Below are 10,950 nucleotides of genomic sequence, written 5' to 3'. Positions count from 1 at the left end.
TGGGAGGCCTGAGGCGTGAAGGCCCAGAGCCTGCTCAAGTTCTAGGAAGCCACTTCAACATCCTTGTCACTGGACAGGTGAGGCCAGCCCGGGGGGGTGGGGCTGGGCAGGAGTGAGGGGGTGGGAGGGGGCAACAGCCACAGCCAGAGAGGCTCAGCCCAGGTCTCTCTCAAGCAGAGAAGTTTGGGTTCATCCCCACAACCATCACGCTGGGCACCGGAGCGGCTCAGCTGGGTGTGGTGAGTCGGCCAATGTGGCTCCCTCTAGCTGCTGACAAGCTTGTCCACCCCCCCAACCTGACCCCCAAGTGCACACCCAAGACCCCTGTGCTGACATTGAGTCTTGGGCTGAGGGCTGGGGAAGTGGCAGGATGGCAGGTTGGGGGCCAGGCCATGGGTCTGCCCTGCCTCTCCCAGATCACCTTCTTCTGTGACCTGCTGCTGCTGTACAGGGATGGAGAAGCCCATTTCTACTGGAGGACCAAGTATGAAGAGGAGGGCTGCCGGCCTGCCCAGACCCTGGGCTACACTTTGGAGGATGGTGGCTGGAGCCCCAACCTGCTGTCCTCATCTGCAGCAAAGGCCCCAAAGGGGACTGCCGACCCTGAGCAGACAGAACTGCCTTCCCCACCCCCACATCCGGCTGCCCAGGTACCTTAGAGGGGCCCAGCGCCTGTCCCCACTGCTGCTGCTGGGAACTGGACACCATTGCCAGGGTGGCCCTGGCACCCACTCACTGGCCCATTCCTGAGGCCTGTAGCCACTCTCTCCTGCTTGAGGGGCTTTGAAGGGTGAAGGCTCTGCCTTGGGGCCTCATGGATGAAGTCCTAGCAGGACCAGGGCAGGGCCTTAGGGGAGAATTCCACCCTTCAGCTCCAGCCTCGGCAGGGTGCTGCCTAGGGACTGCAGAAGCTAGTTTTGTGTAGAGACACACACACGCAGGCCACTGGTGCAGTAGGGCTGAGGCTAGGGCTGGGGCTGGGGCTGGAGAACCCCCTCCCGGGCTCTGTCTCCAGTGTTCCCAGCAGCTCCCCGCTTACCAGCTGTGCATCACACTGGCTTTGGTCGCCTCCGGCCCTGCCTGGCTCCCAGCCCTCCTCCCCCTGCCAGCACCCTCCCTGCCCTCTCAGCTGCCCCGCACTGGGGTCTGTGCAGCCAGAGTCCAAGGCAATGGAGAAAGCAGCCTGACACGAGGAGCTGTCGCAGCTGCTCTGTGCTGGGTTCCTGGGGCAGGTCCCCTCCAAGCTCTGGGCCTCATCCATGGAATGAGGAGTGCAGGGGGCAGATGATCTGACTCCCTAGAACCCCAGACAAGGCCACAGCACCTCTTGGGCCCATACTTGCTCAGCTTGTGAGCACCAGCCCCTTCCTGGTGGCAGCCCTCTGGGTGTGGAGGGCTGGGATGGGAGGAGGGTGGAGGGGCTGAGTTGGTGGACATTGGGTCCTTTGGGACCTTCTATATGTCTCCTTGGTGCCCCCCCAGCCCAACGCCCTGGAACCTGCTCACTGGGCTCCTGGGAGCCATAGGGTGGGGAGGCTGTATATCCAGACACATATGTTACTGCTGCCCAAGGTCACACGGAAGAACATGTCTGGGCAGCTGCCCACCCCAGCCTGAGGCAAATGCACGAGGACTATGCTCTGACCAAGACCCCAGGTGGAGCCCAGGGCCTGGAAAGAATGTCCTTAACAGAGGACATGGAAGTCCCCAGCAGGCTGGCCAGGTTCTGGCTCTGGAATCCTCCAGGGGGCCTGAGTCCTACCTGCTGGAGAATTTCCCTGTGCCCCTTGGCCCACCGTCAGGAGGGGAGGGACGGGGGTGCAGGAGCCAAGCCCTCTCTGGGTTCCAGGGAGGGGCAGGGATTTGGGAGTATCCACCCCAGGGAGACAAGGGGCTGCCTTCTCATGGGTCCCTGATGACCCAGGGCATGCTGGCAGTTTGCTGGTGGAGCGATGTGGGCCAGGTTGGGGAGGGGAGGACTGGGGCTCAGGCTGGGCAGCATCTGGAATCATCTGGCACCTGGAGCCTCAGCAAAGCCTTGGGGTCTCTGCTACCTCTCACCCCCAGGGCAGTGTCTGTGGGAGATGGTTCAGGTGGGCCAGGTTGAGAGAACACCCAGGCCTGGTTATTGGAGCGGGGTTACATGTACCTGGTTGTCCTTGGGGCCCAGAGAAAGCTGATGAGAGCAGAGAGTCGAGGAGTAAAGCTGCCAAAGCCAGCAGCTTCCTGTGTGGTCCTCACAGGCAGGAAGGGGGAGGTGGAAGTGTCTAGGGTAGACAGAGCATGGTCTTGGGGAGACCAGTAGGTGGTGCAGGGTGGGCCTTGGCACCCCCAAGGACTGGATCCCCACCACCACCAGGTGGACTGGAAGTCACCTAGAGCAGGCCCAGGCCCTTGTGCACCCACCTGCCCCTGTGTGTCCCATCCCAAGCCTTTATCACAAGCCCTTAGAGGGCAGGCAGAGGGGCAGCTGGAGAGCTGCGGGTAGCCCTGAGCTTGGAAACAGCTGTTGCCTCAGTCTGCACATGGGTGTGCACCCCCAGGGGAGCCGTGTGGGCCGCGTGTGCCCGGCCAGGTGGGCCTCTACATCCCTGGGCAGGCCTCAGGCACATGCCCTACTCTCTGGGAGCCCTGGGAAACCGAGGGAACCCTGGAACTCCACTGCCCTTTCTAGGCAGGCTTCTTGGGGTCCAGGCTCTGCTCTCTGGATCCTCCCCGGAGGGGACCCTGGGAGGGAGCTTGGCCCCCTCATTTCATGGCCTGGTGTGTGTAGCTCCCCTCTGAGCTGGGCAGAGGGCATTGGCCTGAGGGCAGGACTCCGGGACCCAGGCCTGGCAGTGTCCCGGACTCAGGACTGGCACCTCCCCCTTACAGAACATCTTTATTTCTCTCTTGGTAAGCCCGGAAATCCTGGCCTGAGTCTGCCCCAGACCAGTTTGTCCCCACCTTCCACTGGATACAGGATAGAAGCCCTGTTGTTGCTCTCCAGCTTTGTCCAGTCCTTGATCACTGAACTCTGTGGACTGTTTCCCTCGGGACTGTGCTTCCCTGAGCCTTTTCATGCCCCCTCTGCTAGCTCAGACCCTCCCTGCTTCTGCTGGGCCTGCTGCGGGGGATTCTGAACTGGGCCTTCCTCCTCTGGTTCTCCTCCTCTAGTTCAGGGTCAGCATGGTGGGTGGACCGCCACCCGGTTCTGTAAATAAGTTTTCTGTGAACACAGCCACACCTGCTCATTGGCGTACTGTGGCTGCTTTTGCTGCAAAGACAGAACTGAGGAGCTATAACAGAGACTGTGTGGCCCACCCAGCCTAGAATATGTAGTGTCTCACCCTTACAGACAATGTTTGCTGACCCGAGCTCCAGCTGACCCTGTGTGCTGCTGCCAAAACCTCTGGTCACGTTGTCCCTTGGATCTGAAACTTGGAATGCCTCCCCTTTGGTCCCAGCCCTAGAGCGTCACCCCCTTCCTCCTCCTCAGCACACACATAGACCACCTCCTGGTGCAGTGGGTGCAGCAGTCCTGGGACCTCTGACAGTGTCCCTGTCCGCCTGCTCTGCATGGGCTGGCTCGTTTGGTGGGCAAGAAGAGGGTATGATCTTCCCTCATGATACATTTTCAGACACGCCAAGATTCAAGATTTTACTTTTCGTCCACTTTTCTCAGGATGCTGCTGAAGGATATGCAACATTATAATTAGAAAACAAAGGCAAACAAACAAACAAACAAACCAAAAAATAGACATAGAACCTGGGAAACAAAGAACCAACATGGGGAGAGATGACGAGAATTCACTGGATGGTGATGGAGAGAAGTCCCAGCATGGCAGTTGTGTGATGGGTCTGCAGACCAGGTTGGCCAGGTTGGGCAGGAAGATCGAAAGGTGAAAAGAAAAGGAATCAATAGATAACACATTGAGAGGAGTCTTCAGCTCCGACAGAGAGCTTGGGAAGAATTAGTAAGAGGACATAGAAAATGAAGCTAATGAGCAGATGGGCAAGTGCTAACTCCTGGAAGAACAAAATGTTGTACCAGAAGGGAAATATAATTGTACTACACTGCATAGCTCATGAGTGAACAGTGTTTCCATAGTCATGCTAATATCAACATTAAATATCAACGTGATCAGAAAGCGTAACTGCACTAGAAGGGAGAAGGGGGGCCGTCTGGTGGCACAGCAGTTAAGTGCACATGTTCTGCTTCTGTGGCCCAGGGTTCGCCCATTCAGATCCCGGGTGCCGACATGGCACCATTTGGCAAGCCACGCTGTGGTAGGCATCCCACATATAAAGTAGAGGAAGATGGGCATGGATGTGAGCTCAGGGCCAGTTTTCCTCAGCAAAAAGAGGAGGATTGGCAGCAGATGTTCGCTCAGAGCTAATCTTCCTCAAAAAGAAAAAAGAAGGGAGAAGGGTTTGTGCCTGGGGTGAGGCGGGTGGGTGTTTAGTACAAGTGCTAATTTGTTATGTTCCATCAGAATAAGTCCGTATATAATATTCAAAGTAATCAAGAAGTAGAAATTAAAGAATATTATTTATAAATATGAAGATAAATATCAGAAGAAACAGATAAAAGCTGAAAGGATTGCCACTAGGAAGCCAGATGAGTTGAGAGAGGAAGAATAGGGCAGGACACTGCTAGTTTTCCCCACAATCCCGAGAGCCCTATTTGACTTTTAAATTAGATATACTTATTGCTCTGATAAAAAGCAAAAATTAAACATCAGAGAAAATAAAAATGAACATCCTAACAAAAATATGGGCAAGGACATTCATAGGCAATTCACAAAACAGAAAGGATGAATTGACATGAAAAAAAAATACTTGCACTAAAAGATCAGAGAAATGAAAATAGGCATGACAATAATATATGTTTTCCCATCAGATTGAAAAAAAACATCTAACTTCTCTGCACATCGTGGTCCCTGTTCAGTAAATTGGAAATGTAATAAGACTTGCCTTGATGAATTCATCTCAAGGATGCAATGAGATAATGCACAAGAGCTCTAAACTCAAAACTCTGTGATACAAAGGAATGAAAGATAAGGAAGCTGTCTCCATGTTGCGGCCCTGAGGTATGGCTAAAAAGATGGTGACAATTTTCCCATTTGACAACCTTTTATTTAAATAAGTAGATAATTCAAATTATAAAGCTATTCCCTCATGAGATTCAATAGGACTATAACCGCAAGGACATTTTCACCTTTCTTGGTCTGGCCCTGCACAGAAATGCTTGCTCTCCATTCATTTACCTAATCTCACTGGTGGAAGGGTGATTGGGAGGAATGAATGTGTAACATACATAGCAGACTCTTCCCATCAAATGTTGGCAAGGCACTGGGGCTTGTTCAGGGTGATCATCCATCCAGGTTTCTCTGAAACAGTCCCAATTTATGCCTGTTTTCTGGGAGTCATGATGAACAGCATCTACTTTTATTCTCAAAGTGTTCTCATTTGGATGACAAATTATCTAGTTATCTGAGTCATAGTCTCCTAGGATGCAGGTATTAATTTACACCAAAAATACAAGACAAAATGCATTAGGTACCATATGGGCAGAGGTTAAACATGTTCTATTAAAATATTTATATTTTAGGAGATTGAATTTTATATATATATATATATATATATATTTTTTTTTTTTTGAGGAAGATTAGCCCTGAGCTAACATCTGCTGCCAATCCTCCTCTTTTTGCTGAGGAAGACTGGCCCTGAGCTAACATCCACCCATCTTCCTCTACTTTATATGTGGGACGCCTACCACAGCATGGCTTGCCAAGCGGTGCCATGTCGGCACCTGGGATCCGAATGGGTGAAGCCTGGGCCACCGAAGCGAAACGTGCGAACTTAACTGCTGCGCCACCGGGCCGGCCCCTGAATTATATTCTTGATGACACAAAAGCCTAAACGTGTGTGGCTAATGCAGTTAGAAAGTGGTTTTTTTCTCTCTCTTAAAAGATAATTTGAATCTGCTCAAGCAGCTGTACAAGGTCTTCATTGTGAGCCTGTGTTCTCAGTGTACTGACATAGAATAAACAGTTTTATCCTGGAAAATAGTAAAGTCACATGTTGCAAAGAAACCTTGTCTATACAAGAACATTAGTATAGCTCCTGTGAACTTGTGATTATTGGCATAACGTTTTCTTCTTGGTGCCATCCAATTTCCTGCAGAGCATGCCACTCTCTATAATTGATCTTCATAATGGTGATCTGGAAGATCCACAGCATTCTAAACTTTTTTCTACATCATTAAGGGAAACTTAAGTTATGTTTATTACGGCATCTGTCTCTCCTATCAATCAAAATCTCTTGGAATGGCTGAAGAAAAAATAAGTGTACTTTACTAAACTGTCAGTGCACTGGGAAGTGAGAAATTGCCATCAGGATGCTAGAAACTGTGAGAAAGTCCTGAGAGAGGGAAAGCAGACAGGGCCACCTTTATAGAGAGATAAGTCTAGAGGGAACCTTATCTAAAGTAGGTGCAAGAGAGAACTCCCATGAAAGTGGAGGGGATGTCCCAGGGGGATAGAGGGGCCAGGAGAGGCTCAGGGGCAGTCACTGGGTGACTCATCAGGACACTGTTCTTCCAGCAGCTCGGCCAGTTTCTGATTGGGCTGAGTAACAGACGAGAGTGGCGTCTGCCCTCAGGATGAAGTGGACACCTGGGCTCTGGGGCTGGAGGCTGGGAAGTGACCTGGCAGCTAATGAACCCCTTACTGTAAACTACCAGCACAACCTTTCCACTATTATTAGAACTTGCCTTTCCCACACAGTCCCTGTCAGCAAGCTGCATCCACAAGTGAATGAGGATCCTCAGAAACACAGAGAGAGAGAATCATCCTGTATTTGAGGAAACACACCATGAAACCAAAAATGCAATAAAAAGAGCTAATACCTGAAGAAACAGAGTTAATAGAGCAATCGGAAAAAGACTCAAAAATAAATATTATAATATCCTCAAAAGTATTCAAAAGGCTGTTTGTGTTCATGAGGAAAGACATAAAAATTCCTGGAAATTAGAAGCAGGTGTCCCTCTTCCACCATGGCCACCTCCATCTACTGCTGCCCCTGGCTCCTGGGTGCTCACTGGTGCACATGGTCTGCTTCTTGTAATGGAGTGGTTGAGATGCTGATGCCCACCCAGGCCAACAGAAGGCCCCAGGAAGGAGTTAACAGGCAGAGTGACCTCTTCAAAGTGATGTCAGATCGCATTCACTCCCTCATGTACAATTAGTAAGGACTTGCCGACCCTCTGGGGATGAACACAAAACTGTTACTGTGGGCTTTAAGGTTCTGCGTGATCCAGCTCCTCTCTGCTCTCGCCTTGCTCCAGGCTTCCTCTCGTCCTCTCCACCCCATCCTCTCCTCGCACACTACCTCCTGGGCCACCTTGTGCTGCATCTTCCCCCTGAAACACATCCCCGCTTTCTGCAGAGAAGTGAGCCCCTACTCTGCCTGCAGACCTCAGGAAAAACAGGGCTCCCTGACCTCCATGGTCGGATCAGATCTTCCTATTATTTGCTCCTGTGTCCCTATTTCAGGAAGATTTACCGCAGTTTCACTTTCTCATTGATCTTTTTGACTCTAAACTCCTAGAGGTCAGACATCTGGTCTGTTTTTGTTCACCTTTACATTCTAGTGCTCACTAGGGTACCGGATATCTGTTGAATGAAGTAAGAAATAACCCTCTAAAATTCCTGTACAAGGAAATTCTCAGGATACATTCTCAGAGTTAAAGCACCCCAGGATTTGACAGAATCCATAATTTAAAAAAATAAGTTTAGTGAAATATAACTCACATTCATCCATCCAAAGTGAATTGTTTTTTAGTATATTCACAGAGTCGTTCAAACATCACCACAGTCTAATTTTAGAACATTTCTATCCTCTCTAAAAGAAGCCCCATACCCATTAACAGTCACTCCCCATTGTCCCTCCTTCCCCAGTTTTAAGCAACCAGTAATCTACTTTCTGTCTTCATAGATTTACCTATTCTGGACAATTCCTATAAACAAAATTTCGCAATTTGTGTTTTTTTGTGAATGGCTTCTTTCTTAGCATGTTTTCCAGTTTACCCATGTTGTAGCACATATCAGTACTCCATTCCTTTTTATGGCTAAATATTCCATTGTAGGGATAGCCCACCTTTTATTTTTCCCTTCTTCTGTTGGTGGACATTTGGGTTTCTTCCTCTTGGGGGCTATTATGAGTAATGCTGCTATGAACATTTGTGCACAAATTTTTGTATGGACATGTTTTCAGTTCTCTTGGGTATATACCTAGAATCACTGGGCCATATGTTTATCTTTTTGAGGAACTGCCAAAACCTGTCACATCATTTTACATTCCCACCAGCAATGTGTGAGGGTTTCAATTTCCCCGTGTCACCAACTCTTCTTATTGTATGTCTTTTTGATTACGGTCATCCTAGTGATTGTGAAGTAATACCTTATTGTGGTTGACTTGCATTTCCCTAATGACTAAAGATGCTGAGTATCTTTTCACATGCTTATTGGCCATTTGTGTATCTTCTTTGGAGAAATGTCTATTCAAATCCTTTGCCCATTTATGATTTATTTACCTTTTTATTGTTGAATTGTAAGTATTCTTTGTATATTCTAGATACAAGTACCTTATCAAATATATGAGTTTGCAAATATTTTCTCCCATTCTCTAGGTTGTCTTTGCACTTTCTTGATAGTCTCATTTGCAGTACAAAGATTTTTAATTTTGATGAAATCTGATTTGTTTTTGTCACTTGTACTTTTGATATCTAAAAAGCCATTGACTGACGCAAAGTTATGAAGGTTGCCTCCTATGTTTTCTCCTAACAGTTTACAGGTTTTGCTCTCATATCTAGCTCTACGATCTGAATGATTGGACAGGTCCCCTCCAAGACAGTGACTGTGTCTTTCCCCAATGATTTTTGTTCAACATTAGACTCAAGAGCCCTTTCCCTGTCCCAGTCCTTGTTTATTCATGTACAAACGAATTTATCTAAGTAGTTCATATTTCAGTTCCTGAGAGCTTAGGAGCTGGGTGTGTATACAATAGGTAGAATAAATATTTGTCAGACAAATGTATTTATTGGGCAGCTACTATGGTGCTGGAGCTAGAAAGATGAGTAAAATATACTACTTGTCCTCAAGGAGAAATACGCCAGTAGGAAATTCAGTCACAGTATTTACTGAAGCATCTTGAAGGACCCAGCACCAAGCAGTGGTAAAAAAGTACCTCTCTGCTTTTATTTGTGGAATGGTGGGCTAAGTACAGAGCAGGCACTTAATCCAACCCCGAAGGAGGGGCAGGTGGGTGCAAGCGGAAGGAGGGTCAGGAAGTCATGACTGAATGAGAGGATGTCAGCTGGCTGAGGAGGCAGGGGGACCGAGCAGACCTTCGGCGGCCTGGCCTCCGAGGACTGTGCATGTTAGCAGTGAGCATGGGGCTGTGTGCGGTGAAAACAGCACCCCCTTCACCTGGAAAAGGCGGGCGCAGGAAATCAGTGCTAGGCTATTGGGGGCCAAGTGAGGTAGACAGCTGGCTTCACCCACCTTCCTGGGTTGCCTAGAACATAGATGTTAATGGAGAAGATTTCAGAGGCACAAACTGAGGGCTTTCCAGATGATGTTCTGTGGGACACAGCACACTTGGGATATTACCAGATGCCACTAAATAAATGCCAAGGAACAGTGCAGCCTGAGGGGCTGCCGAGTCGCTGGAGAAAAGCCTCAAAACCACGGAGCTGTGGCTTCTGTGCTGAGTGCTCCCAGAAGGCCCGGGACCATGTGGTCTGAGAGGTGTCTGGATTTGGCCCTTTGGCAGTGGCTGGGGTGGTGGCCAGATGGCAGAAAGTGGAGGGGAGAGTGGGAGTTGAGGAGGCGGAGGCAGAGGGCACAAACCACTCCTGAGGCTCCTGGGAGAGGTGTCCAGTGGTGCGGCAAGGATTCCCGTCCCCAGCCTGACCTCCCCTGAGCTGGGCCGGCAGCCTCTCCCCTTGGATGTCTGTTTCCTCTTCGATGTGTCTCCCTGTCCCCCAGCTGCTATGACCCCAGGACTCCTCCCGATGCCCACACCCAGCCACCCCAACATCCTCCCGACTATACTTCTGCCTCTGCTCTCGGCCCCCATTCCTCTCAACTCTGCCGTGAGAGCCCTTTGCAAACTTTAACTCAGGATCATTGTGAAGGTAAGGACCCACTCGCCTTGCCTGGAAGCAGCTGGTGCCTCAGTCGCCCACTCTGCCCTGGCTCCCTGGGTACCAGCCACTGTGGGCTGCCCTTCCTATGTGCCATCTGCTCTTCCCCAGATACTGCCTCTCAGGCCCCCAACCACTGGACCCTGTCCCCTCCTTGACCTTACTGTTCTTCTTTGCTGTTTGTGACTTCTGGCGTCGTATCCCCACCACAGCTGAGGTGCACACAGTAGGTGGCTGTTTCACAGTTAATGGATGTGTGGGTGAAGTAGAGCCTTTCATTTTTCTTTTAGGATGCTGGAGTGTTTTCAGGTGAAGAAAAAAGCATGAGAGGGGCTGGCCCGGTGGCGCAGCGGTTAAGTGTGCAGTTGTGCTTTGACGGCCCAGGGTTTGCTGGTTCGGATCCCGGGTGCCAACATGGAACTGCTTGGCATGCCATGCTGTGGTAGGCATCCCATATATAAAGTAGAGGAAGATGGGCACGGATGTTAGCTCAGGGCCAGTCTTCCTCAGCAAAAAGAGGATTGGCAGCAGTTAGATCAGGGCTAATCTTCCTCAAAAAAAAAAAAAAGCATGAGAGAAATGTGGATGACAGGGTGGTGTGTGGGGGACGAGTGAAGCTGGAGACAGAGGGTTAAGGGGGACAACCCACCCTCGTGGGCAGGGGTGGATGTCCACTGCGAGTGTCGTGGGGAAACAGCACCACTGCTATCTGACCCCAGATCATCGTCTCACAAAGTGTGTTCATATCTCTTCTCTTG

At 50.0% G+C, this 10,950-nt stretch overlaps 1 long non-coding RNA gene across 1 annotated transcript; it reads left to right on the top strand.

Moving 5' to 3' along the window:
- Positions 1-10,592, top strand: LOC124225461 (uncharacterized). The gene is made up of 3 exons (XR_006885081.1): positions 1-239; positions 452-650; positions 10,483-10,592. It is a non-coding gene; the product is annotated as an uncharacterized LOC124225461 (long non-coding RNA).
- The last annotated feature ends 358 nt before the right edge of the window (positions 10,593-10,950 follow it).

Source organism: Equus quagga, chromosome 14 (genome assembly GCF_021613505.1).
Source record: "Equus quagga isolate Etosha38 chromosome 14, UCLA_HA_Equagga_1.0, whole genome shotgun sequence".
Lineage (NCBI taxonomy): Eukaryota > Metazoa > Chordata > Mammalia > Perissodactyla > Equidae > Equus > Equus quagga.
The sequence above is the reverse complement of the archived record's forward strand: the minus strand, read 5'-3'. Positions and strand labels throughout refer to the sequence as shown.